We start from the raw sequence: 23151 nt of genomic DNA, 5'->3' as shown, positions 1-23151 counted from the left end.
CTTAGCACCGCTCTTTTCCCTTTTCTCCATCATAACCATGCTGTGAGTTTGTTTATTTAAATAGCTTCTCAACAGGTTGGAGTTAGGTTGGGCTGATCTTCATGACTCTTTGCTTTTCTTTCTTTCTTTCTTTCTTTCTTTCTTTCTTTCTTTCTTTCTTTCTTTCTTTCTTTCTTTCTTTCTTTCTTTCTTTCATCTCTGTAAGCTTTGCTGTTATCTTTATCATTTCCTTCCTGCTGTTTATTGGAGTTTATGCTGGATTTCTTTTTTTTTGCATCATTGTGGGCTGAACATGTAGCTCATTGGCTTTCTTTCTTTCTTTCTTTTTTATTTTTTGACAGGCAGAGTTAGACAGTGAGAGAGAGAGAGAGAGAGAGAGAGACAGTGAGAGAGGTCTTCCTTCTGTTGGTTCACCCCCCAAATGGCTGCCATGGCCTGCGCGCTGCACCGATCCGAAGCCAGGAGCCAGGTGCTTCCTCCTGGTCTCCCACAGGGGTGCAGGGCCCGAGCACTTGGGCCATCCTCCACTGCACTCCTGGGCCACAGCAGAGAGCTGGACTGGAAGAGGAACAACCGGGACAGAATCCGGCGCACCAACCAGGACTAGAACCCGGGGTGCCGGTACCACAGGCAGAGGATTAGCCTAGTGAGCCACGGCACCAGCCAGCTCATTGGTTTTCAATTTTTTTTTGTTTAAAACAGTTTTGAAACCTGTTTATTTGGTTATTAGAGAAGCAGAGAATCAGAGCGAGAGCGAGAGCAAGAGAGAGAGCACTCCCATTTGTTGATTCACTCACCAAAATGCCCACAGTGGCTGGAGCTGGTCCAGGCTGAAGCTGGGAGCTATGGACTCAATCCAAGTCTCCCATGTGATGTCAGGAATTCAATTTCTTAAGTCATCACCACTGCCCACCTGGGTGCACATTAGCAGGAAGCTGGAATTGAGAATGGAACTGAGACTTGGACCCAAACAGTCTGGTATGGGTGCCAATGTCAATCACCAGGCCAAATGCCCACCCTCACTTCATTTGATAAATGCTTTTTTAGGATGATGCATTCTGCTTCCTGTGCTGCTTCTACTTTTATACACATGGGGATTCTTTGGTCAGTCACTTCTATCGACTGAAGCAGACTTAAAATTTCTAGATGTCGGGCCAATGCTGTGGCTCATTTGGCTAATCCTCAGCGTTCGGCACCGGCATCTCATATGGGCGCTGGGTTCTAGTCCCGGTTGCTCCTCTTCCAGTCCAGCCCTCTGCTGTGGCCCGGGAGGGCAGTGGAAGATGGCCCAAGTCCTTGGGTCCTGCACCCACTTGGGAGACCAGGGAGAAGCACCTGGCTCCTGGTTTCGGATCAGCACAGCACCGGCTGTAGCGGACATTTGGGTAGTAAACCAACGGAAGGAAGACCTTTCTCTCTGTCTCTCCCTCTCTCACTGTCTATAACTCTACCTATCAAATAAATAAATAAATAATTTCTAGATGTCTGTGTTTGGAAGGATGATTCTCTTCTTATGTGGATGTCTGATTTTATTATACTCTTTATTTAAAAAAAAAGATTCATTTATTTTATTTGAAAGGCAGAGTAACAGAGAGACTGAGGCAGAGGGAAAGAGAGAGAGGGAGAGAGAAAGTGTAGCAGCCAGGACTCGAACCGGCGCCCATAGGAGTGGCTTTCCCTGCTACACCACACGCCGACCCCTATTATACTCTCTTATCAGAGAACAGAGTCTGTATGATCTTATTTCTCTGGTATTTGCTAACACTCCTTTGTCACCTCATGTATGCTGAATTCACAAAGAATCTAGTTGTATGTATTTTTGAAGAGGATTATATTGCTGGGCACAAGACTCTAGGTAGACATTAGATTAAACTTGCTAATTGTGCTCCTAGCATTTATACCCTTATTAATTTTTAGCTCTTGGCAGAAAATCTTCTGAGGCAGGTGTGGTAAATCTCCTCAATGATTGTAGACTAGATAAGTACTCTTGTTTTCTGTCAATCTTTGGCTTATACACTCTGAAATTCTGTTAGGCACATCCAGGTTCTGAATAGCTCCCTCTTCCTTTTATCATTATATGCAATCATATTGCTTCTTACTGATTCTTTTAATTTTATTTACATATTCTATGATATTCCCATTTTCTGCAAGAGTTTTCTTTGGATTAGTGTTGGCCATGCATCTTTTTCTTTTTAAAAATTTTATACAAAGGAGATTAATTTCATGTATTTCAAATATAGAGTTTTAAGAGCATAATGATACTTCCCATCCTCCCCTTCGTCCTTCCCTCACTACCATCCTCTCTCCCTTCCACCTCCTTTTTAATTTTTCTTTTACATTTTACATTGGCATACATTTAATTTTCTTAATAATCACAAGCTTAACCCTCTACCAAAGAAAGAATTCAACGAACAGTCAGTGGAAGAACCACTCTTCCTGGAGAGCATAGAGAAGGGCTATAAACAATAATCAAATCTCAAAATGACAATTTTGCTCACATACATTATATTGGTTTTTGTTCCTCTCTGTATTGGTTACCGCAAATCAGGAGACTGATTCTTGGTTCTTTTTTTTTTTTTTTTTATTTTTTTGACAGGCAGAGTGGACAGTGAGAGAGAGAGACAGAGAGAAAGGTCTTCCTTTGCCGTTGGTTCACCCTCCAATGGCTGCCGCGGTCGGCGCGCTGCGGCTGGCGCACCACGCTGATCTGATGGCAGGAGCCAGGAGCCAGGTGCTTTTCCTGGTCTCCCATGGGGTGCAGGGCCCAAGCACCTGGGCCATCCTCCACTGCACTCCCTGGCCACAGCAGAGAGCTGGCCTGGAAGAGGGGCAACTGGGACAGAATCCGGCGCCCCAACCGGGACTAGAACCCGGTGTGCTGGCGCCGCTAGGCGGAGGATTAGCCTAGTGAGCTGCGGCGCCGGCCCTGATTCTTGGTTCTTGGCTCCCAGCTTCATTGTGAGCATTGGAGGGAGTAAACTAGTATCTCCTCTTTCTGTCTGTCTGTCTGTCAGGTAAAAATAGAGAGAGTTAGAGATCACTCCGAATAAATGCTCATCATTGATAGCTTTCCTTGCAGCTCGGTGTGACCACGTGACTAGATTCTGGTCTATGGGATGGATGTGGAAGTGGGTACAACTTCTGGGAGGAATCTTTGAAGAAAAGGTTATGACCCTTTTCTTTTCTCCTTTTTCTTTTTCCTTTTCTCTGGCCAGTGGCTTTGAAGGAAGCCACAAGAACTAGGAACAGAGTAGATATCTCGGGTTATGATATGAACTTGAGAACCATGGTCATGAACAGTGGAGCAAATCAGCCAGGCTCTAAATTGCTGGAAAAATAAAATCCCATTCCAGCTCTGGATTACCTGCCCAGACATTTTCAGGGGGAAAAAAGGCATTACTGGATTTTCCACCACTTCTGTTTTGGTTGTTGGTCAGCTTGCAGCTGAAACCCTAGTACGTTCCTGGCCAGGGAACAGAATGCTTTGAGATGGGTCCAATGTGCAGAATAGAGAATGAGGGGGCACCTGAGATGATTGTCAGGGCTTTGTCTTGAGTGAATGATGGACCCTTTACAAGGACACTAGGCAGATTCCTGAGTCACAGGCCACAGCCAGAACTAGTGGGCAAATCCAGCCACCACTCCCATTTGTGGTAACGGCACAACGAAGAGACCAATGGCTCTGATTACCCATCCACCCTCAGCTCTTGATTCCAACTTCCCAGCAAGCCCCTGGGATGAGTCAGTCCCATGCATTTGTCAGCTCTTCCTATACGTATGTGCCTCTGATGTGATTTGGAATTGTTTTATCTGTTGCTCATCAATGCTCTCTAGGGACTCTGTGTGTGTGTGTGTGTGTGTGTGTGTGTGTATCTTGCTTTTGGCAGGGGGTACCATGATTCCTCAGTTACCAAGCACAAAGAGCTCTCAGCACCCTATGATTCTGGAGGTGTCTGAGTGTCTTGGCCAATGTGTATAAATGGACTGTTTTCCAGCATGCTTGAATTATAATTCACCTCATTGTGGACTGACTTTTACAAGAACAGTCACTACGCTAGCTTTGGCCTTAGTGCCTATAAATTTTTGTTGTTCCTAGAATAAGTCCCCTACAAGTCTGTGTGGCCTGCCCCTGTATGATCTGACCCCTAACTGCTCCCCTGGTCTCACATTGGCTGTTCTTCCTCTTTAGCTATACTGAATCCCTCAGAGCTTACACATGCAACTTGCAATCTCTTGTGTTGAGGCGCTTTGCACAAGCTCCTCACTATTTGTAGACAGTTTTTCTCCTCGGTGACCTCGGCAAGTCCTACTTGCTCAGGCTCTGGTTTCAGTAAAAGAAATTTCTACAAAGATATTTTTCTTTGTTTCCTGCATCCCGCTTCCCATCCTGTTACACTTGGGTAGATGTTTATAGTAAATGCTTCTGAGGATACCGGAGCAGTTATTTTGCTAACTTAGCTCAACTAAGTAACTTCAGTTACTTTTATATTATTTTTCTTCTTTAAGGGACTATAAGTGATATAAGGGCAGGGTGTGTATTGCCCTATTCCCATTTTCTTACTTGCACCTCCCTAGCTACTAGGCATTCATCAGGTGCTCAATAAACATTTGTTGATTTCCCCAGTTGTTATACATTTATTTTTTTCACTTTAGAAAGAACCATCACAGACTTCTATTTTCTTTCTGTAGAAACTGCTCTTTATTTCCCATCAATGTCATTTCCATGTTTGCTTCAGAGACCGTGAAAAGCAGCTTAAGACCACTCAGTGGTTGTTCCTACCACTCGGTGCCCTGAGCAGTGGGTGCTGCAGCCCAGGTTTCAGTGGGGAACTGTGGAACGGGCACAGAGGGCACCTGCACGCCTTCCACCCAGTCTGCAACCCCAGGCTGAGTAGCAGTGCTCTCAGGCGCTGGGGCCGTCCATTCATCCTGAAACTCCTCCTTGGTCACAGCCTTTTCAGCAGCGGCCTGCTCTTCTTTTCCAATCTCTTCAGGATCTCTGTAGAAGTAGAGATCAGGCATGACCTCTCAGGGGTGTTCACGGGAGATGGTACCACGCATGCTCAGAACCTCCCAGGCCAGCATCCACCACATCAGACCCACTGAGTGGGCTCCCTTGTTGTTGCACGGGATGGCAATGTCCACATAGCTCAGAGGAGAGTCTGTGTGACACAGAGCAATTGGTAGGCAGGTCCACGTAAGATGCCTCTGTGAGAGGCTGGTGGTCAGCTCTGGGATCAGGAACCACCAGAAGCTGTGGTTCCCGGAAGGCTGCCTGGATCTGGTTAGTGAAGTTTCCAGGTGTGAAGCGGCCAGCAATGGGAGTAGCTCCAGGGGCAGCAGCAAACTTCAGTACAGCCCTCTGGCCGGTGTTCCTGGAGGACATCACACTGACATCAGCAGGGTTTTCAACGGCCACAATAGCATGAGCTGCCAACGGCAGTTTCTCCCAGATCCTCTGCAGATTTCGGATGTAGATGCCTCACTTTTCCTTTTGTAGATGTACTGTTCCATTTGGAAGTCATGGTTGGTGCCACCTATGTGGGTTCCTGCTGTAAGGAGCTCGAGGACATCCTCCTCCTTCATTTGCAGGACATCAAGGGCTCTGGACATGATGACAGCTTCTTCTTAAGTTACGTCAGGGAAAAAAGAACAACGCTGTATGGACCCCTCGCCGGGTGGTGCAGAAAAGCCATCAGAGACTTCTAAAACTTGGATTATTTGCAAGTTCACAATCATGCACTGCTCTTTTCTCTATCCCAGTACATTTGGTTAACAACATAGCATAGCACCCCAAATTCCTATTAAGCTGTTTTATTTCCAATACTGTCAGACTTGGGTTGGCTTACAGCATAAGCTGCCTCCAGACAAATGTGTCTTCTCTAACTTATTTCTCAAATAGCTTCAACACAGGGCTCTGTTATGTTCAACAATTTTTTTTTTCGTCATTCCCATTTCTCCCTCCCTTTACCATGAGCACCTCTAGATCTTATTTTTTAAAACGATTTGTTTATGTATATTTGAAAGGCAAAGTTACAAAGAGGCAGAGGCAGAGAGAGAATGAGAGAGAGAGAGAGAGAGAGAGAGAGAGAGGTCTTCCATCTGCTGGTTCACTCCCCAATGGCTGCAACGGCTGGAGCTGCTCCAATAGGAAGTCAGGAGCCAGGAGCTTCTTCCAGGTCTCCCACATGGGTGCAGGGGCCCAGGCACTTGGGCAATCTTTTACTGCTTTCCCAGGCCACAGCAGAGAGCTGAATCAGAAGTGGAGCAGCCGGGACTCGAACCGGCGCCCATATGGGAGGCCAGCACTACAGGCGGCAGCTTTACCCACTATACTGTGGCACCAATCCCTTTTAGATCTTAGTTTGAATTTTCCCCTCCATCCCAAACATTATCAGTTCCCAAATACTGTGCCTTATTTCTTAAGGACAGGAGGAACCTTCTCCATAAGCTATCCACGCATTCTGTGGTTATTTTTCAGCTTCCTCTATTAAAGTGAACTGCCTCTATCTTCAGATTGTAAAATTTCTCTAGCTGGGAGGTTTTCTGCTCTGTGCACTTTTATGGCATTTTGTAAGCATTAATGATATGCTACAGCATTTCATAGAGTACCATAACAGAGAATTATATATTTGAGAAAAATTAAGGCCATCAAGCCTGTAATCAGGCCTTAGGAGAACTGCTGAATATCTCAAATGCATTTTGGATTTCTATAAAATTTGGCTTGGCATTTATATGGGATTCCAAATAGTTTTTAATCTATCTCATCTCAATAATCACTCCAACTCATGCACTCTGTTTTTCCATTTTGCTGGGGCAAGCATCAGAAAGAAATGTACAGATCAAGTCAGAACCAGTAAAGCCAAAAATAGAACTTACTTTCTCTATCCAGTATTTATAAAGGGAGGACAAATACTCTCAGGTACCAAGTCTTCCAAAGTCATCGATGCAATTACACTGTAAATATCAGCTAATACATAGTCACAACAGAGAGAGCTGGGAGAAGTTCATTTGTGAAGGTTAGTCAATGGCAAAGGCCCTGATGGGCCTCAGCAGGTGTGTTATCTGTGCTCACTGCTCCTGAAGAAGAGAGGTTGCCTCCACGTGGAAGGGGAGGGAACAGGCCCCAGACCAAGGATGCTCCAGGTCTAATAGGTGGAAAGCCACAAGGCTGCCCCAGAAATGCAGATCTGGTGCTCATCACTTGTGTTGAGGCAATAAGAACTGAGAGCAGGCTTCTGCCCTCATGGGGTATACACTGGGGTGGGGGATGCTGAGGTGACCGAATACACTGACAAGGTGATTTGAAGGAGCTGGTGCTTTGCAAAAATGGCATAAAAGGGTACAAGGGATGCTTTTTTATAGTCTTATTGTCTATAGTCTTTTATGACTATAAAAAAGCATTAAAAATCTACTTTGTCCTGGAAAATAATTGGGGAGAAGAGTAAAACCAATGGTTAGGCTGTCATAGCTCCTGTCAACAATGTCAACCCATGGCCACTCTTATTTCTTCTATATCCCATTGACTCTGATCATTTCATTCCAACATATTCCAGTAAGAATCTCCAAAAAATAAATATAAGTCCCCCCCTTACCCGTGGTTTTGTATTTGTGGTCAACCACGGTCCAAAACACTGGATGGAAAATTCCAGAAAGAAGTTTTTTAATTGTGTGCGGTTCTCACTAGTGTGATGAAATCTCACGCTGGCCTGCTTCGTCCTGCCCTGGGCCTGAGCCATCCTTTTGTCCAGTACAGCTCTCATTGCACACTATCTGCCCTTTAGGACTTGGAGCCAGCTCTGCTGTCAGATCACCTGCTGCGGTGTCTCAGTGCTGTTCTTCAAATGGTCCCAAAGTACAGAGTAGCTATGCTGGCCATTTTAGTCCAGTATATGGCTGTAACTGTCCTATTTTGTTACTAGTTATTCTTAACTTCTTACTGTACCCAACTTACATGTTAACTTTATCATAAGGATGTGTGTGTGTAGAAAAAAACCAGTATGCTACAGGGTTCAGTACTATCCCTGATTTCAGACATACACTGGGAAGGGGAAGGTATCCTCCCTCCATCCATGAACACACTTCTGTAACTATTTGTTTTAATTTTTAAAATTTAATTTGAAAGGCAGAGTTACAGAAAGAGGAAGAGAGACAGAGAGAGATATCTTCCAACTGCTGTTTCACTCCCCAGATGGTTGCAACAGCTGCAGTTGGGCCAGGCCAAAACCAGGAGCCTGGAACTCCAGCTGGGTCCACCACATGGTTGCCTTCCCAGGCACATTAGCAAGAAGCTGGATCAGAAGCCGAGCAGCTGGGACTTGAACAAATTCAATATGGGATGCCAGTATTGCAGGCGGAGGCTTAACCTACTGTGACACAATGCCAGCCCCTGTAGCTGTATTTTTTAAAATACAAATCCACACCACCATGATTCTATCTAAGGACAAGCTAATCATTTATATTATTTTAGATTTTAGATTTGAAGGAAGTCCTATTGGAAGGGATACATTTTGATGAGATCTGAGTGAAAAAAGGAGCCAACCATGAGAACCTATGGGACGTTACCAAGTTTCGTTTTACGTTTTGTTTTTATTTTTAAAACAAGTTTAAAAGTTTATCAGCTGTAGATTAAAACAGTGATTCCTCAAAACCATTTCTGAGCACTGCATATAAAATAGTAAATTTTCATTTAGAAAATATTCTTTCTTTTTTTTTTTTTTTGGACAGGCAGAGTTAGACAGTGAGAGAGAGAAAGAGAGACAGAGAGAAAGGTCTTCCTTTTCCGTTGGCTCACCCCCCAAATGGCCGCCACGGCTGGCGCGCTGCAGCCAGCGCGCTGTGTGGATCCGAAGCCAGGAGTCAGGCGCTTCCTCCTGGTCTCCCGTGCAGGTGCAGGGCCCAAGCACTTGGGCTATCCTCCACTGCCCTCCCGGGCCACAGCAGAGAGTTGGACTGGAAGAGGAGCAACCGGGACATAATCCAGCGCCCCAACCGGGACTAGAACCTGGGGTGCTGGTGCCGCAGACGGAGGATTAGCCAAATGAGCCGTGACACTGGCCAGAAAATATGGTTTCTAAGGATTAGAAATCTATGCTTTTGATCCAAGAGCTGTTGAGGTTTCTGCTTTGTCTTAGATGTCAGATAGGTGTGGTGGCATCCATGAAGAAATGCACCAGCCCCAAATATGCATCTGCAACACAAAAGCCACAAGCACAAGACTCAACCAGTTGTCGGTCAGGGCCCATTGGAGGGCAGGTCAGTCTTTCCTGCAGAACCTTCCGTCCCCTGAATGCCTGCTGAGGTCCGCAGAGGGGCCTGCTTGTTCCAGAGCTGGCCAGATCACAGATTCTGCAGCCTGGCCTTTTCATTATTTCTCTTTTTGAAAATCCACTTAACCAAACCGTTTTGGAACCAAGCAATCTAAACACTCTTAAAAACCGTTGGATCACCTCCTACCGCTCCAAGAACTGTCTCTGTGCTTACTTGTTTCTTCCCTGGATGAGGCTCAGCCAAACACAGGAGCGGCATTAACGTTCCTTTGCTGGCATTTCAGCCCAACGTCCTCGGGGCGGGGCGGGGGTGGGGGGCAGGCGTTGGGCCAAGCCCTCCCCCACACATTTGAAATTCAAATCCCTTGAATAAACCTCAGGTCCACCTTTGTCCAAAAACCTCAAAAGCCCCAGTCCATGTTGATCTGTCTTGAAATTATAAAGGGACGTATGACTGCGTAGAAAGATAAACTGTGTTGAAATAACATCCAGGGTGGTTGTTAATTCAGGAAAACCAAGACATCTACTGTTAAGCCGAGACTCTGTCCTCAACTCACCTCCTGGGCGAGATGTGGACAAAAAAAAGCCACGTGCTGAGAACTCTTATTCAGCTTTTAGGAACCTCGGCTATTTGCACTTAGAAAATAACGTGACCGGCCGACTTCTTGTAGCCTTTGAGCTGCTGTGCCTGCAACTAGGGAGTGAACTGAAAGCAAGAGCTTAAGAAATTTTCAGAGAAGATGGGAGGGGCGTGAGTCCATCTCCAGTTCTGTAATTGCTCTCTGGCTTTGACCAAAGACATAACTTCATTTGCCACCTCTGCAAAATGGGAGTGTTCAGGTTTGGACCATAGGGTTGTTAGGAAGAGCACAGGAGAGGCGTGGGAAGATGCTTTGGGAGCCAAAAGGCCCAGAGTAATGGAGAGCTCAGAGAACAGCAATACTCGGAGGAACAGTGCAGCTGCACACTGGGCTGGAAGAAGGAGTTGTTTGAAGCTGATGGCCCAATGTGATTCAAAGGCAATGTGTGCTCTGCATTTAGCATGGGTTTGCAGGTGCAAATCCAGAGAGAGAACCTGTGGGGATAGGAGGTTGGCGTGGCGGAGACAAGAAGCACAGAAAGAAAATGATTGATTAGCAAGACACCCAATCCAGTGTGCTTGAGTCAGGCTACCTTCTCTATGTCGAGTTTCCCTGTTAATAAAGTGAGGACATGGTAAGACCCACCTCCCCAGAATTCCTGCGGAGACTAAAATAGGAAGAACGGGCAAAGCATTTGACACAGAGTCTGGCACACCGAATGCTCCGTGCATCGTACCTGCTTTTTAGAAGACAATTTAGGTTACTTCTTCTCAATCGAGACAATTGAAGTCCTGCTATTTTTCCTACTAGCTCTAAGAAGAGTGGATTTTTCCCCCTCCTGTCTATGATAGGCATCATGATTAATCTGGCAGTAGTCTGGGGATGACAAAGGGGGAGAGGCAGTAGGTAGGTGGCCTCTTAAGATGGTATTTTCATGATCCTTGAGAGGAAGGTATGGAAAATAGATTGAGGGGGTAAGCATGAAAGAGAGGAAAGAAAGGATCCGGACCACAGGACTTGTCCCACCTGGCCATCACTCACCGTGCTCTTCTCCTTCCTGGAGACCAGGGTGGACAGCAGCACTGGGCCATGGCAGACTTTCACACTGAGCCAGCACTGTAAGGGTTGCTGCCATTGGCTTAGGCTTGGTAGAGCCCATGGTCTCTCTTTAGAGATGTGTGAGCTAGGATCAGAAGGGAGGAGGGCGACTTTTCCAGGGACAGGCGCTGAGGAAGAGAGCATGCTCAAGATGTAAACTATCAGGTACTGCCCAATCCCTTTCAGTACGGGAACCTGGTTTATGATTTGAGAGCATGGCATAGCAGCAGGAAGTAGGGGTGAGGGGCAGAGAGAAGATTTAGAGCAGACTCTGAAGGAGAATGATGACAAGTGATTACTGAGCAATTTTTACGTGCTAGATACTCTGCGAGGTGCCTTTCATGCCTTTTCTTACTTAAATCCTTACTCTAATCTGGTAAAGTTGGTCATATTATTGCCTCCATTTTGAGGACAAAGAAACTGAGCTTCAGTCACCCCAAATCACTTGGCAGTGATTTTTTTTAATAAAGATGTATTTATTTACTTGAGAGGCAGAGTTACTGACAGAGAGAGGGAGAGACAGAGAGAAAGGTCTTCCATCCGCTGGGTCACTCTGTAAGTGGTGGCAACAGCTGGAGCTGGGCCGATCTGAAGCCAGGATCCAGGATCCAGGATCTTCCTCCAGGTACTACTCGGCAGTGATTTGAGAGCAGGCAATCAGACTTGGAAGCCCAAGCATGGTGCTGAGCTGGGCATTTTGAATGCATTAAGGAAAAAGAAGCAGATAAAACCCAATGGGTTAGGTTTGCATTCAAACCTAAGCCAAAAAATAAACCCATTTATTCCTTCTCAAAAATATGTCAATCACTTTTATATCAATCAGCAGTGAAGACAGTAGGTACCACTTCTTTAACACAAACTAGAGATAGTTGACAGGTGTCTTCGCTAGATAAGGAAAAATAATTCTTATGCTCGTACCCAACAGAGAATTGCTTGTAAATATTACAATGAAAACTTGTCTTTTCCACCATAATAATACCCTCTGTAAAGTTACCTGCTGGATTAAAAAAAAAAAGATTTATTTGAAAGGCAGAGGTACAGAGAGAGAAGGAGAAAGAGAAAGGGAGAGAGATCTTCCATCTGCTGTTTCACTCCCTGGCTGGGCTGGCCGAAGCCAGGAGCTAGGAGCTTCTTCCAGTTCTTCCACATAGATGCAGAGGCCCAAGGACTTGTGCCATCTTCTGCTGCTTTCCTAAGTGCATTAGTAGGGAGCTGGATCAGAAGTGGAGCAGCTGGGACTTAAACCAGTGCCCATATGGTATGCCAGCACTGCAGGTGGAGGCTTAACCTTCTATGTCACAATGCCGGCCCCATTGATTGTTGACCCTTGGTAAGAACAATAGAGTCTGTGTGTGTGAGTGTGTGTGTGTGTGTGTGTATACCCCTGTTTGTATCATGTTTAGTTACTATGCCAAGCACAGTTGCAAACTATAGGAAGAATCGTTTAAGAAGAAAGCAGTGAAACTTTACATAGAATGACATGGTATCATATCATATTTCTCTGTTTCATTCATATTTTTAACTTATAATTCCATTATTTTTTTACAAAAAGAGTTATTTATTTATTTGAAAGGCAGAGTTACAGAGAGGCAGAGGCAGAGACAGAACAAGAGAGAGAGAGAGAGAGAGAGAGAGAGAGAGAGAGAGAGAGGTCTTCCATCTGCTGGTTCACTACCCAGATGGCTGCAATGACTGGAGCTGTGCTAATCCGAAGGCAGGAGCCAGGAGCTTCCTCTGGGTCTCCTACGCAGGTACAGAGGCCCAAGGACTTGGGTCATCTTCTACTGCTTTCCCAGGCCACATCAGAGCACTGGATCGGAAGTGGAGCAGCCGGGACTCGAACCGGTGTACATATGGGATGCCTGCAGTGCAGGCGGCGGCTTTACCTGTTATGCCACAGAGCCGGTCCCCCTAATTTCATTCTAATAAACCCTTTAGTAGATCTTCATAGCACAGCTTATTTATTCCTCATGAAACAGGAGGACTTTGTAATCAGATTTGATTTTTTAAAAAAAGATTCACTTTATTCATTTCAAAGACAGTTACAGAGAGAGGCAGAGAGAGAGGTAGTCCATCTGCTGTCCCACCCCCCTGAAAAGGCTGCAATGCCTGGAGCTGAGCTGATCTGAAACCAGGAGCCAGTAGCTTCCTCCGGGTCCCCGACATGGGTTCAGGAACCCAAGCACTTGGGCCATCCTCTGCTGCCCTCCCAGGCACACCAGCAGGAACTGGATCAGAAGTAGAGGAGCCGGTACCCGAACCAGCACTCACATGGGATGCTGGTGCTGCAGGCCGGGGCTTTAACCTGCTGCACCACAGTGCTGGCCCCCAGATTTTTTTTTAATATATAAATGTGTCAGATGTTCAAAAGAACACACAGCCAGGGTAATACCACTTTCACCCACATCTTTGCTAAATTAGACTATTTACTGACAACAGCTTTTCCAAACATGCTCTTTCCCATTTATCAGGGTATAATAAGCACACGGTCAAACAGTCACTTCTCATTTAATAGATACCTTTTAGGATTCATGTTTCATGTTTCTTATTGGCGTCAATTGTAACCAGTGTCTGTAGAAAAGAATGGGAGACCTAATTTACGATATGATGATGCACAGTAGACTCAGCCTTTCTATTTAGAAATGAACAAAACCCCTGGATTAGTTTCCCGAGGGGCCCAAGGCTGGGGAAAAGAACTTAGATGCACAAAGCAGTTTTTTTTCTTAGTCGCCTTCCCTAAATAGTTTAACTTTTAGAAATAACACTGGTTGGCCAATGAAAACACTTCTTTGATAAAGGCTAAGAATTTAAGATAAAAAACAGCTGGGCAGGTTTTTTTTTATACAAAAGGAAACAACTTTGAACTACATAGACAATGTCGTTTAAACCCAAACAGATGTGGTTTAATCTTGTTTTTGATCCTCTTGTAGATTTTTCTCGAAATGCCTGCATATGCGCACAAGTGATGACTTTCAGATGTTTGAACATAATTTGTCTCTGTTCGAATATCACCTTGGTTCATAGATCATGCACACCAAATCCTCTGAGTCTTTGAACAGGGACAGCAGGGTACTGGGGGAAATTTATGTTGTTTTTTTGGGTTTGGCTCAACAATTCTATAAGAAACAAAAAGAAGAAGAAGAAGAAGAAGAAGAAGAAGAAGAAGAAGAAGAAGAAGAAGAAGAAGAAGAAGAAGAAGAAGAAGAAGAAGAAAGCAGCAATGGTGTCCTCATGGTGTCATCTTGGAAACAAGAAAGTCACATGTGTTCCCCAGAACTTCAGTAAATCATGATGCTAGTCTCAGCTCCTCACCCTGAGAAATACTCTTAAGATGGATCGTGTCATGTGAACGCTCTAAAAATAACACCCACGGTCGATCTGTGCACCCTTCTGTGTCCCTGCTGATAATTACCCACTCATCATCATACGCCAGCCTTATGCATGATGCTTTTCCCATCCCAGAGAAACCGCTGGAGTCAAAACCATTTTAAAACCTGAAGTGTCATCAGTCAGACTGGGAAGGCACCTAGGAAAATAGATGCAAATCCACTTTCAACTTCAAAGGCTACTGGAGTCGTCACCTCAGGCATTAGCCAAATGGTCTGGTTGTGCAGATAGAAATTTTGCCCAGATTTTTTTCCTTTCCTTCTCCCTCCTCCCCCAGCTTGAAGAACTCTCACAGTGAACGGAGGAAGCGGCGTCTGTAACACATGTGGAGAGACTTAAGATCTCTAATGGAATCAAAAGGAGAGAGAACCAGGGGTGAGACAGCGGGGCAATTAACACCCAGCACCGTCAAATGACCTTGGGGAAGGCCACAGACAGTACTGTTCCAATTTAGTTTTCCTTTCAAGGCATCTCCTCCGTAGTTGCTATAATTTTCTCCATGGTCATAGCCCTTGAGAATATTCAAAAGGCCACATCTGGAGTTAGAGGAAATGAAATGCATATAGTTGTTGGCAAACTTTTGGGAAAAAAAAGAAAAGGATGTGTGTGGGTGGGTGGGGCAGGTGTGGGGAGTGAACAGGAGGAGAGATGGGGGTGAGGTGGGCTGATAGGGGCGATGGAGGATTGGTGCTTCACTCCTTGGGAAAGTAGCCCGACCAAAACACACAAGATTCAATTGATAACTGGTCTTTTTCCAGAACCCTGCTGGCTCTCCAGCTGCAAACTTGCTCAATGTAACGGCTCCTCCCCTCCAAACCTTCCTGGGGTGTGAGTGTGATGTGAGGTCATCTCTAGCCACAGTCTAATCTACAACATGGATCTGGCAAGCACAGCTCTGTTTGTATTGTTGGAGTCTCCATTCACGCTGTCTGGATGTGTTTCCTGATCTTTGTGTGGGGACATGGTGCCTGCTCAACATGACTCAGAAAGAAAACTTCAGGCTCTTCTGCCCTGCATTGCCACAGTTGCCATGCCAAACCCTTCATGAGGGATGCTTCCCACCAGGCATTCCAGGAGCTGCCAGAGGGCAGAAAAGGTGGACGCTGGTCTCTATACAGAGAATTGAGTCAGCTTTTGGAGGCTGCGCAGAAATCCAGTTGCTTCCTGGGGAAAATGGGGAAGGAGCAAGAGACTGAAGGAGAAACAAGGAGAAGCAGTACCCTGGCTTTACCAAAGGATGCTTGAGTTCTGAGCTAAGAGCGAGTTGGACCCCTTTTTAGGAGTGGGCATGGGAGAAAGGAGAATGAGAGTAAGACACATGAAAACATTAGAAAGGAGGTAAGCAGGATGCAGAAATGTCATTGGGTGAGTGAGTCCTAGACTGGCTTCTAGAAATGGAACTCATTAGCTATGTGTCTTTAGACAACTCATTTCCATTTTTCTTATAGGGTTTATTTAAAATCTAAACATTGGATGAAACGTCTTCTAGAGATCCTTCCAACCAGAGAATGGTCCGATCGTATCAGTCTTCAATGCATGATTCTGTAGATAACTCATGTTCAGCTCATGCCATTTCAACCACATGTGTGGAAGGACAGAAGTGGAAAGGGAGAGAGAGACAAAGCACAAGACATAACAAACATGGAAGTGAAGCAGCGAATGGGCGTGCCCAGAATGACTTGAGAGAGACCTGGATCTTGATCTCCTGCACTTGGTCTCACACCCATCTTGTGTATTTCACACCCATCTTGTGTACTGCTGAGACACCCCCTAGTTTTTAAATAGACTAATGCGAGACGTTATAATAGTTAAATTATTAGCAGTGCTTTGTTTCAGCACAGTCTCTTAACAGAAGGCACATACTCTACTTGGTGTTCAATCCAAGAATTGCCACATTCTTGTGATGTTGGAGGAATCCCAGGCTAGGTTGGGCTCAGAGAAAAATGGTCTTTAGGTCTCTGAAGTAGTGTGTTCCTAAAGACTCTTCAAAAAAGAGATTTCAAACTGAGGCTGGCACTGTGGTGTAGTAGGTTAAGCCTCTACCTGCAGTGCTGGCATCCCATATGGGTGCCAGTTCAAGTCCCAGTGGCTCTACTTCTGATCCAGATCCCTGCTGGTGGCCTGGGAAAGCAGTGGAAGACGGCCCAAGTCCCTGGGTCCCTGTATGACATTGGAGACCTGGAGGAAGTTCCTGGCTACTGGCTTCGGATCTCCCTAGCTCTGGCTGTTGCGGCCATTTCAGGAGTGAACCAGTGGGTAAATCTCTCTGTCTCTCTCTGACCCTCCCTCTCTCTCTGTAACTCTGCCTCTCAAACAAATAAATAAATCTTTAAAAAGAAAACAAAGATATTTCAAACTCTATGTGATTTTCCATGTGTGCTCACTTCAGGAATGTGGGAATGCTATACCCATTGCTTTGTCATTTGCTGGCGTGGGGGTCTCTGTTGTACCTTGGGGAATGTATTCACGAGATCCACCAGGCCATGAAGAGATAGGTGAGATCATTCAGCCAGTCACCCTCTGAGACTATCTGTGTAGAAGGTGATGACAATGACACAGATGACTAACTTGTGCTGAGGGCGTTTGATGTGCCAGGTACCATGGGAGACACTGTCTACCTATTTCTTTTCACACCAATCTCAAGACTCAGTCAATGATTAACTTATTTTATCACCTACTTACTACATGTCAGAAACTCTGCCGGGCCCCAGGTAGAGAGGAGCAAACAAAATAAAATCAAGGTTCTGCTCTCATGAGGTTGAATTCTTGTGGGGGAGAGAGATGATGGACAAATCTGTGTGATGTCAGGTGATGATAAGCCCTCCGAATGAAAATAAAGATGTGTAAAGGAAGAGAGAAGGCCAGAAGCATGGGTGAATGCTACCTAATTGGGATGGTCAGAGAGACCCCTGTGGAGGCTCGCCACCGTCTCTACTTATTAGGCTCGAGGATCCCATTAGCCCTCAGCATAGCACCTGCTTTGCATTATGAATAGAAGGCTGCAGATCAGAGGAGAGCTGGGACCCTGAGATGCCAGCAAGATGGGCTGAAACGCTAAGACCCACACAAGTCTCTTACTACACTGCTGCTTTTCCTGTGTGATGGGACTTCAGAAAGTTTGAAGGAAAATGGAATTAAAAGATTGTTTTATATGGGTGAAGATATTTTCCAAGAACTTTTCCCATGGCCCATCTGACTGGTTTCTTTCCACTGTGCTTTCAGAGAATGGCAGGTTGCATTGGCGTTACCTAGAAAGCTATTCTTGCCTTTGTCTCCTGCACTCTTGAACCTCAGACTTCGAACAAAGAGTCAATGGAGGGGTCGGCACTGTGGCGTAGCAGGTAAAGCCACTGTCTGCAATGCCAACATCCCATATAGCCGTTGGTTCAAGACCCGGCTGCTCCACTTCCGATCCAGCTCTCTGTTGTGGCCCAGGAAAGCAGTGGAAGATGGCCCAAGTCCTTGGGCCCCTCGACCCATATGAGAGACCTAGAGGAAGCACCTGGCTCCTGGCTTCAGATTGGCGCAGCTCTGGCCATTGCGGCCAATTGGGGAATGAACCAGCAAATGAAAGACCTCTCTCTCTCTCTCTCTCTCTCTCTCTCTCTTTCCCTCTCTTTCTCTCTATGTAACTCTTTCAAGTAAAATAAATAAATCCTAAAAAAAGAGCTTGGTTTCCAGCGTGGTCCCAGAGGGACCTAAAGAGGCTTCAGGTACTTCTCTGACAGATGGCTGGGATGTTCAGTGGTAAGAGTTTCTCACTCCAACCTCTGCTTTAACCTGAACAGTAGTGGTTCTGTCTGACATACTGAGACTCTAAAAAGGAAATTTCTTGGATTAGCACAAAATTTGATGTAAATGTGAAAAGTATTGACCCCTTATGAATACCTAATAAAGGCAGACCTTGAACCATTTAAAAAATTTGGCCTTGGGGCCAGCGGCATTGTGGCAACATGGGTTAATTGCTGCCTGCAACACTGGCTTCCTATATGGACTCCACTTGTGATCCAACTCCTTACTCATGGCCTGGAAAAGCAGCAGAAGATGGCCCAAGTGCTTGGGCCCCTGCCTCTACATGGGAGACCCAGAAGATCTTGGGTTCCAACTGGCCCAGTAGCCATTTGGGAACTGAATCAGGGGATGGAAGACCTCTTCATCTCTCTCTCTCTCTCTCTCTCTCTCTCTCTCTCTCTTTCTCTAACTTTGACTTTCAAATAAATAAATCTTTAAAAAAGTTGGCCTTGAATGCAAATTCCCTTACAAAGTTCCCAGGGGAATTTTAACCCTAGGAAGGTAGCTTCCACATTCTGAAAAGCAAAGGGTGTATGCCAGTACCCTACTGGGTAAACATTCCAGCTGACCCAGGACTGGGGGAAGTGGAGCAGGGTAGGGCAGAGATCACCATGGGACTACATTATCCTCTCTCCTCTTCGCTGACGGATAACATGGATGCTGTGTTGTGGGTGTCACTTTGGGTATTGAATGTTCCCCGTAGGCCTGTGTGTTAAAGGCTTGGCTCCAGGCTGGTGGTACTGGGATGTGACGGAGGTGGGGCCCAGTGGAAGGTTCTCAGGTCATGGTGGGTGTGGCCTTGGGAGTAAGACTTTCTGGAAGCCTTGTTATGAAAACTTGAGTTGGGCCAGCGTCTCCCTTTGCCCCCTGTCTCTTCATGTGCTGTTTTTTCCACATGCGCACACATACCTGTGTATGTGTGAAGTTTAGTCTTGTGGCCTTTTTAAGGTTTGGTTTCCTTAAACAAAATGAGAATATACACAGAGGGATTTCTTTCATTCTAAACATTTCAGAAAATGTCTAATTTCCCTGCTAATAATATTAGACATTTTATTTGTTATTTTTTAAAAAGATTTATTTATTTATTTGAAAGTAAGAGTTACACAGAGAAAGGAGAGGCAGAGAGAGAGAGAGAGAGAGAGAGGTCTTCCAACTGGTGGTTCACTCCCCAATTGGCTGCAACGGCCGGAGCTGCACTGATCCGAAGCCAGGATCCAGGAGCGTCTTTCGGGTCTCCCATGCAGGTGCAAGGGCCCAAGCACTTGGGCCAACTTCTACTGCTTTCCCAGGCCATAGCAGAGAGCTGGATTGGAAGTGGAGCAGCTGGGTCTTGAACCAGAGCCCATATGGAATGCCAGCGCTTCAGGCCAGGGTGTTAACCCACTGTGCCATAGTGCTGGACCCAGACATTTTATCTGTTAGTTGCATAAATGAAAGTGAGAACTGGAGAGAGTTTGAAGGCTAATCTACAGTTGATAAGAAGACCGTTTCCTTATGATTTCACTATTTGTTGCTATTTGGTTAAAAAAAAAAGAAGGAAACTGAAGGATTTTAGATAGATGTCTCTGGCTGTGGTAGTTATGGTGCATGTGTGTGTGTGTGTGTGTGTGATAGAGAGAGAAAGAGAGAGAGAGAGAGAGCGAGAGAGCGAGCATACGCACGCGAGAGAATGTGGTCTCTGAGAGGGAAGACATTCCTGACTCTCAATCTTTGCCAAACGGCCGATTAGAGCAGGGACTTGTAGTTGTTCTCCAGTGTGTGTTCCTTCTTTCTTCTTCTGGTGTCAGCACCACACTGCTTTTTGGCAGGTCATGTGGCTGCTAGTTGGAAATATTCGAGAAGCTTCCCAGCAGCTAGGCGAGGTTGTGTGATTGAGCAATCCTCAACAGAGTAGGGACAGACAGACGAGATGTGCCTTCTGAGCCACCTCCTTGAATGCATTTTGTTTCCTTCACACTTTTTCTTTCTGAGAAGAGCAGGAAGTTGGTTGTGCAGTGTGGGCTACCTTTACCCAGGTGAGTCAGGAACACACTGGAGAATGGTGGAGCAGTGCAAGAAAAGAATAGAGGGAAACCGAATTCTTGGAGGATTTCTTCGAGGGGAGCTGCCTTCAACCTGGACCCTGGGTAACCTCTGGAAAGAGAAAAACAACTTGCATTTTGTGTGAGATACTGTATTTTTGTTGTTCCTATAAATGTTCAAGCAATTTATCTTAGACTCTGATCAATAATCTTTTGGATGTGATAAAAGATTAAAAGGTGACCTAGATCTAGAAGGCTGAAGTTTTGAATTCCATGCCATTCTCAATTGGCCACCCACTCTCCTTGCAGGTGCACAAGGGAATTACATATGAAAGTGAGGATTCCGTCTCAAATGCCAGACCTCTGCTGAGTTCAGGTGGGTCCTACAGAATAAGTGCTGTGCACTCAGTCATCTACAGGGTTTGGTGTGGGCAGGGAAGTGCAAGTGAGCAAACCTTACTGGGTAGCATGTGGCACAGGGGAGCTTGTGTGCTCCAAGATTAGGACTGTCACTCTGGCTTATGGGATCAGTACGTTTCGATATTTTACCTGTTTAAAAGAACATAGCGGTCCAGATCTATACAAATTAGAATCCATAGATTTGACTTATTAGGTTAATTTTAAAAATTTAAAACAGAAAATACTATGTGCATTGTGATGGTAAATTTTATGTGTCAGCCCGTTAGGCTACAGAAACCCTAACTGTCTGGTTGAAATATCCAGATGTTTCTGTGAGGGCACTTTGAAGCACACTGGTGTTTGACTTGGTGAATGGAATAAAGGAGGTAGCCCTGCCCCATGTGAGTGCCCCGTGGAATGAAAAGGTGGCAGGAGGTTGTATTAATTCTGCTGCAGAGCCTGACTTGACACAGTGATCTCCTGCCCAGGTCCTCAGCTCTGGACTGGAATCTCTATCACTGGTGCTTCATCTCTCAGGCCTTTGAACTATATCAGCAGTCTTCCTGGGTCTCCAGCTTGCAGGTTGCAGATTTTGGGACTTCACGGCTTCTGTCATTGCATGAACCAAATACTTTACAACACATTCTCTATCTATCTATCTATCTATCTATCTATCTATCTATCTATCTCTTATCTAGCTATCTTACCTAATCCACCTACTTATTTATTTATGCATATCCTATTGATTTGGTTTCTCAGGCTTACCCTAATACACAACTATGCATTAAAAAAACCCTAACTTCAAGATAGGGCCCTAAAAGCTAAGAGAAATTCTCTCTGTGCCAAGACTAAAATTTAGTTAAAAATCTATCACCAAAGCTGTGTGGTTTGGTGGATGTTTTTGAGTTACTCCTTAAAGTCAGACATCAAAATCCTCGTTGTTTCATTTGATGAATTTTTTTTGAAAAAACATCATTTTCAGGAAAAATGTTTATAGGCAACAACAACTAAAAAATGCAAGCCAAATGCAAGAGAGAGTTAGCTTAATGTATTTAAGTAGCCATGGTATGTGGTATGTGCCTATTAATCAAAGCTTATTTGGGTCAAGCCATTATCTTCCTGGAGATTGTTTTCTCTGCCATTGGAATCAGTTAAGTTTTCTGAGTTCCAAGCAAAAGAACTCTTGCTGACCAACAAAATCAGCGACTTATTGGAATGTCAAAACAGATGGGGATTTGAGAAGAACAGGAATCCATGCAATTCCTGGGATCTTGATTTTGCCAGTGAGAAGTGACGCTTGACCATGTCTTTGACAGCTAGAGTATCCTACCTGCAAGAGATGACCGCTGGTTCTGAAGAAGGGACTAGTTCACTGTGGCATGACACCCAGAGTCCACGGGCTAGGACGCAGCTAGGAACGTGGTTGCTCTGCTTGCTACTTGGGGAAGTAAGGCAACGTGGTTGACAGCCACACCTTGTGAGCCAGGAAGGTTCCATAAGCAAAAACCACAGCGCTGCTTCTGAAAGAAGGGGAAATATTCCTGGTTAGACTAAAGTGATAGATGTCCATTACTTCAGCCAAGTCCATGAGGGGAGACCTTTCTGGCATTTCTTGGGAAAATTATATTTGTTCACATATCCTGAGGGGAAAAATGAGTTTTAAAAATCAGAGAAATGGAAAAGGGTCTTTCAATCTGCTGTGAGAATGGAAGATGAACACTCATCAAAGAGATCCAGTGATGCAAGGAGAAAGCAAGAGCAGAAAAGGTGGACGTGCAGAGTTGAGGGTCAAAGCCAACAATTCCATGAGCTGGGAGGGGCAAGGAGGAAAGGGGTGATCACAACAGCATCTGTTTTGCCGTGTGATAAGTACATGCTCACAGCCCGGCTTTGCTACTCATGGTGAATCCTTAAGAACACAACGAGGGGCAGGTGCTGGGGCTTAGTAGGTGAAGCCTCCACCTGCCGTGTGTTCTCCCATGTGGGTGCTGGTTCGAGTCCTGGCTGCTCCTCTTCCTATCCAGCTCTCTGCTATGGCCTGGGAAAGCAGTAGAAGATGGCCCAAGTCCTTGGGCCCCTGCACCTGCGTGGGAGACCCAGAAGAAGCTCCTGGCTCCTGGCTTCAGATTGGCTCAGTTCCAGACGTTGTGGCCATTTGCGGGTGTTACCAGCAGATGAAGACCTCGCTCTGTCTTCTCCTCTCTCTATCTGTAACTCTACCTCTTGTATAAATAAATAAATCTTAAAAAAAATAAGAGAATGCAATGAATGCTGTGGTTATTCATGTGGTATCTTCTCTACAAATCCAAGAAATCACACATTCTGAAAGCAAATAAGTTCTTCAGCTACTGATTGCTGCACCTAGTTCTGAATACAGTTTAGTCTTACTAGAAGATTAGAATTTCACATGATTTAAGAACCTTCCAATAATGTTGGAAGACATTTTCTAGTGTTTATGTATTTAATCCAGATTGCAGTTCTTGATGAATATTACTCAACTGACATATATTTTATTCATTAAGCATTTCACTATCATTCTTTCAAAGAATTAACTAATTTTATTTGAAAGGTAGAGACAGAGAGATGAGAGAGAGAGAGAGACAC

At 45.2% G+C, this 23151-nt stretch overlaps 1 long non-coding RNA gene and 1 pseudogene across 2 annotated transcripts in view; one reads left to right on the top strand and one right to left on the bottom strand.

Annotated features, from left to right (window-relative positions):
* Positions 1–22817, top strand: part of LOC103349258 (uncharacterized) — an 82985-nt gene extending 60168 nt beyond the window's left edge. Inside the window, exons 1-3 of one of the 2 annotated variants that reach the window (XR_007921531.3) lie at positions 19804–20290; positions 20458–20524; positions 22572–22817. This is a non-coding gene — a long non-coding RNA (uncharacterized LOC103349258). Of the gene's footprint in view, positions 1–19803; positions 20291–20457; positions 20525–22571 lie in introns of those variants that run through there. The other variant, XR_016214189.1, reaches the window with a different exon arrangement.
* Positions 4754–5613, bottom strand: LOC100345679 (small ribosomal subunit protein uS2 pseudogene; annotated as a pseudogene).
* Positions 22818–23151: the final 334 nt, after the last annotated feature.

Source organism: Oryctolagus cuniculus, chromosome 10, assembly GCF_051225735.1.
Source record: "Oryctolagus cuniculus isolate XC-2025 breed Fujian yellow rabbit chromosome 10, ASM5122573v1, whole genome shotgun sequence".
Lineage (NCBI taxonomy): Eukaryota > Metazoa > Chordata > Mammalia > Lagomorpha > Leporidae > Oryctolagus > Oryctolagus cuniculus.
The sequence above is the reverse complement of the archived record's forward strand: the minus strand, read 5'-3'. Positions and strand labels throughout refer to the sequence as shown.